Source organism: Phyllobates terribilis, unplaced genomic scaffold (genome assembly GCF_046119375.1).
Source record: "Phyllobates terribilis strain yellow unplaced genomic scaffold, ASM4611937v1 Scaffold_1__5_contigs__length_1240528914, whole genome shotgun sequence".
In the NCBI taxonomy this organism is placed as follows: Eukaryota; Metazoa; Chordata; class Amphibia; order Anura; family Dendrobatidae; genus Phyllobates; species Phyllobates terribilis.
This window is the reverse complement of record NW_027362761.1, coordinates 685666634-685672354: the sequence shown is the minus strand read 5'-3', so window position 1 is coordinate 685672354 and position 5721 is coordinate 685666634.

The window sequence follows — 5721 nt, the reverse complement described above, 5'->3', positions numbered from 1 at the left end:
GCTTTGGAACTCTTCCATTTTTCTTGGAAATCCGCTGATGTTTATCAATGCTTTGGAACTCTTCCATTGTTCTTGGAATTCCGATGATGTTTAACAATGCTTTTGGAACTCTTCCATTGTTTTCGTAATTCCGCTGATGTTTAACAATGCTTTGAAACTCTTCCATTGTTCTCAGAATTCTGCTGAAGTTTAAAAATGCTTTGGAACTCATCCATTATTCTCGCAATTCCGCTGAAGTTTAAAAAAGCTTTGGAGCTCTTCAATTGTTCTCGGAATTCCGCTAATTTTTAACAATGCTTTTGGAATTCTTCCATTGTTCTCAGAATTCAGCTGATGTTTAACAATGCTTTTGGAACTCTTCCATTGTTCTCAGAATTCCGCTGATGTTTAAAAATGCTTTGGAACTCTTCCATTGCACTCGGAATTCCGCTGAAGTTTAAAAAAGCTTTTTAACTCTTCCATTCTTCGCGGAATTCCAATGAAGCTTAAAAATGCTTTGGAACTCTTTCATTGTTCTGGGAATTCTACTGAAGTTTAGAAATGCTTTTGAACTCTTCCATTGTTCTGAGAATTCTGCTGAAGTTTAAAAATGCTTTGGAACACTTCTATTGTTCTGGGAATTCTGCTGAAGTTTAAAAATGCTTTGGAACTCTTTCATTTTTCTCTGAATTCCGCTGATGTTTAACAATGCTTTGGTACGCTTCCATTGTTCTCAGAATTCAGCTGATGTTTAACAATGCTTTTGTTACTCTTCCATTGTTCTCGGAATTCCAATGAAGGTTAAAAATGCTTTGGAACTCTTCAATTATTCTCGCATTTCTGTTGAAGTTTAAAAATGCTTTGGAACTCTTCCGTTGTTCTGGGCATTCTGATGAAGTTTAAAAATGCTTTGGAACTCTTCCATTGTTCTCGGAAATCCTCTCATTTTTAACAATGCTTTGGAACTCTTCCATTGCTCACGGAATTCGGCTGAAGTTTAAAAATGCTTTGGAACTCATCCATTGTTCTCGGAATTCCGCTGTAGTTTAAAAAAGCTTTGGAACTCTTCAATTGTTTTTATAATTCCGCTAATGTTTAACAATGTTTTGGAATTCTTTCATTAGTCTCTGAATTCCGCTGATGTTTAACAATGCTTTTGTAAATCTTCCATTGTTCTCGGCAATTCCAATGAAGCTTAAAAATGCTTTGGAACTCTTCCATTATTCTCGGATTTCTGTTGAAGTTTAAAAATGCTTTGGAACTCTTCAGTTGTTCTGGGAATTCTGATGAAGTTTTAAAATGCTTTGGAACTCTTCCATTGTTCTCAGAAATCCGCTGTTGTTTAACAATGCTTTGGAACTCATCCATTGTTCTGGGAATTCTGCTGATGTTTAACAATGCTTTGGAACTCTTCCATTGTTCTTGGAATTCCGCTGTAGTTTAAAAAAGCTTTGGAACTCTTCCAATGTTCTCGGAATTCTGCTGAAGTTTAAAAATGCTTTGGAACTCTTCTATTGTTCTGGGAATTCTGCTGAAGTTTAAAAATGCTTTGGAACTCTTTCATTTTTCTCTGAATTCCGCTGATGTTTAACAATGCTTTGGTACGCTTCCATTGTTCTCAGAATTCAGCTGATGTTTAACAATGCTTTTGTTACTCTTCCATTGTTCTCGGAATTCCAATGAAGGTTAAAAATGCTTTGGAACTCTTCAATTATTCTCGCAATTCTGTTGAAGTTTAAAAATGCTTTGGAACTCTTCCGTTGTTCTGGGCATTCTGATGAAGTTTAAAAATGCTTTGGAACTCTTCCATTGTTCTCGGAAATCCTCTCATGTTTAACAATGCTTTGGAACTCTTCCATTGCTCACGGAATTCGGCTGAAGTTTAAAAATGCTTTGGAACTCATCCATTGTTCTCGGAATTCCGCTGTAGTTTAAAAAAGCTTTGGAACTCTTCAATTGTTTTTATAATTCCGCTAATGTTTAACAATGTTTTGGAATTCTTTCATTAGTCTCTGAATTCCGCTGATGTTTAACAATGCTTTTGTAAATCTTCCATTGTTCTCGGCAATTCCAATGAAGCTTAAAAATGCTTTGGAACTCTTCCATTATTCTCGGATTTCTGTTGAAGTTTAAAAATGCTTTGGAACTCTTCAGTTGTTCTGGGAATTCTGATGAAGTTTTAAAATGCTTTGGAACTCTTCCATTGTTCTCAGAAATCCGCTGTTGTTTAACAATGCTTTGGAACTCATCCATTGTTCTGGGAATTCTGCTGATGTTTAACAATGCTTTGGAACTCTTCCATTGTTCTTGGAATTCCGCTGTAGTTTAAAAAAGCTTTGGAACTCTTCCAATGTTCTCGGAATTCTGCTGAAGTTTAAAAATGCTTTGGAACTCTTCTATTGTTCTGGGAATTCTGCTGAAGTTTAAAAATGCTTTGGAACTCTTTCATTTTTCTCTGAATTCCGCTGATGTTTAACAATGCTTTGGTACGCTTCCATTGTTCTCAGAATTCAGCTGATGTTTAACAATGCTTTTGTTACTCTTCCATTGTTCTCGGAATTCCAATGAAGGTTAAAAATGCTTTGGAACTCTTCAATTATTCTCGCAATTCTGTTGAAGTTTAAAAATGCTTTGGAACTCTTCCGTTGTTCTGGGCATTCTGATGAAGTTTAAAAATGCTTTGGAACTCTTCCATTGTTCTCGGAAATCCTCTCATGTTTAACAATGCTTTGGAACTCTTCCATTGCTCACGGAATTCGGCTGAAGTTTAAAAATGCTTTGGAACTCATCCATTGTTCTCGGAATTCCGCTGTAGTTTAAAAAAGCTTTGGAACTCTTCAATTGTTTTTATAATTCCGCTAATGTTTAACAATGTTTTGGAATTCTTTCATTAGTCTCTGAATTCCGCTGATGTTTAACAATGCTTTTGTAAATCTTCCATTGTTCTCGGCAATTCCAATGAAGCTTAAAAATGCTTTGGAACTCTTCCATTATTCTCGGAATTCTGTTGAAGTTTAAAAATGCTTTGGAACTCTTCAGTTGTTCTGGGAATTCTGATGAAGTTTTAAAATGCTTTGGAACTCTTCCATTGTTCTCAGAAATCCGCTGTTGTTTAACAATGCTTTGGAACTCATCCATTGTTCTGGGAATTCTGCTGATGTTTAACAATGCTTTGGAACTCTTCCATTGTTCTTGGAATTCCGCTGTAGTTTAAAAAAGCTTTGGAACTCTTCCAATGTTCTCGGAATTCTGCTGAAGTTTAAAAATGCTTTGGAACTCTTTCATTGTTCTGGGAATTCTACTGAAGTTTAAAAATGCTTTTGATCTCTTCCATTGTTTTGGGAATTCCGCTAATGTTTAACAATGCATTGCAACTCTTCCACTGTTCTCAGAATTCCGATGATGTTTAACAATGCTTTGGAACTCTTCCATTGTTCTTGGAATTCCGCTGATGTTTAACAATGCTTTTGGAACTCTTCCATTGTTTTCGTAATTCCGCTGATGTTTAACAATACTTTTGGAACTCTTCCATTGTTTTCGTAATTCCGCTGATGTTTATCAATGCTTTGAAACTCTTCCAATGTTCTCAGAATTCTGCTGAAGTTTAAAAAAGCTTTTTAACTCTTCTATTGTTCGCGGAATTCCAATGAAGCTTAAAAATGCTTTGGAACTCTTCCATTATTCTCGGATTTCTGTTGAAGTTTAAAAATGCTTTGGAACTCTTCCGTTGTTCGGGGAATTCTGATGAATTTTAAAAATGCTTTGGAACTCTTCCATTGTTCTCGCAATTCCGCTGAAGTTTAAAAAAGCTTTGGAACTCTTCCATTGTTCTCGGAATTCTGCTGATGTTTAACAATGCTTTTGGAACTTTTCCATTGTTTTCTGAATTTCACTGATGTTTAACATTGCTTTGGAATTCTTCAATTGTTCTCAATTCTGCTGAAGTTTAAATATGCTTTGGAACTCTTCCATTGTTCTCGAAATTCCGCTGAAGTTCAACAATGCTTTGGAACTCTTCCATTGTTCTCGGAATTCTGCTGAAGTGTAAAAATGCTTTAGAACTCTTCCATTGTTCTCAGAATTCCGTTGATGTTTAACAATGCATTGCAACTCTTCCACTGTTCTCAGAATTCCGATGATGTTTAACAATGCTTTGGAACTCTTCCATTGTTCTCGGAATTCCGCTGATGTTTAACAATCCTTTGGATCTCTTAGATTGTTCACCAAATTCTGCTGAAGTTTAAATATGCTTTGGAACTGTTCCATTGTTCTCGAAATTCCGCTGAAGTTCAACAATGCTTTGGAACACTTCCATTGTTCTAGGAATTCTGCTGAAGTGTAAAAATGCTTTAGAACTCTTCCATTGTTCTCAGAATTCCGCTGATGTTTAACAATGCATTGCAACTCTTCCACTGTTCTCAGAATTCCGATGATGTTTAACAATGCTTTGGAACTCTTCCATTTTTCTCGGAAATCCTCTGATGTTTATCAATGCTTTGGAACTCTTCCATTGTTCACAAAATTCTGCTGAAGTTTAAAAATGCTTTGGAACTCTTCCATTATTCTTGCAATTCCGCTGAAGTTTAAAAAAGCATTGGAACTCTTCAATTGTTCTCGGAATTCCGCTAATTTTTAACAATGCTTTTGGAATTCTTCCATTGTTCTCAGAATTCAGCTGATGTTTAACAATGCTTTTGTAAATCTTCCATTGTTCTCGGCAATTCCAATGAAGCTTAAAAATGCTTTGGAACTCTTCCATTATTCTCAGATTTCTGTTGAAGTTTAAAAATGCTTTGGAACTCTTCAGTTGTTCTGGGAATTCTGATGAAGTTTTAAAATGCTTTGGAACTCTTCCATTGTTCTCGGAAATCCGCTGTTGTTTAACAATGCTTTGGAACTCATCCATTGTTCTGAGAATTCTGCTGATGTTTAACAATGCTTTGGAACTCTTCCACTGTTCTTGGAATTCCGCTGTTGTTTAAAAAAGCTTTGGAACTCTTCCAATGTTCTCGGAATTCTGCTGAAGTTTGAAAATGCTTTGAAACTCTTTCATTGTTCTGGGAATTCTACTGAAGTTTAAAAATGCTTTGGAAATCTTTCATTTTTCTCTGAATTCCGCTGATGTTTAACAATGCTTTGGTACGCTTCCATTGTTCTCAGAATTCAGCTGATGTTTAACAATGCTTTTGTTACTCTTCCATTGTTCTCGGAATTCCAATGAAGGTTAAAAATGCTTTGGAACTCTTCAATTATTCTCGCAATTCTGTTGAAGTTTAAAAATGCTTTGGAACTCTTCCGTTGTTCTGGGCATTCTGATGAAGTTTAAAAATGCTTTGGAACTCTTCCATTGTTCTCGGAAATCCTCTCATGTTTAACAATGCTTTGGAACTCTTCCATTGCTCACGGAATTCGGCTGAAGTTTAAAAATGCTTTGGAACTCATCCATTGTTCTCGGAATTCCGCTGTAGTTTAAAAAAGCTTTGGAACTCTTCAATTGTTTTTATAATTCCGCTAATGTTTAACAATGTTTTGGAATTCTTCCATTAGTCTCTGAATTCCGCTGATGTTTAACAATGCTTTTGTAAATCTTCCATTGTTCTCGGCAATTCCAATGAAGCTTAAAAATGCTTTGGAACTCTTCCATTATTCTCGGATTTCTGTTGAAGTTTAAAAATGCTTTGGAACTCTTCAGTTGTTCTGGGAATTCTGATGAAGTTTTAAAATGCTTTGGAACTCTTCCAT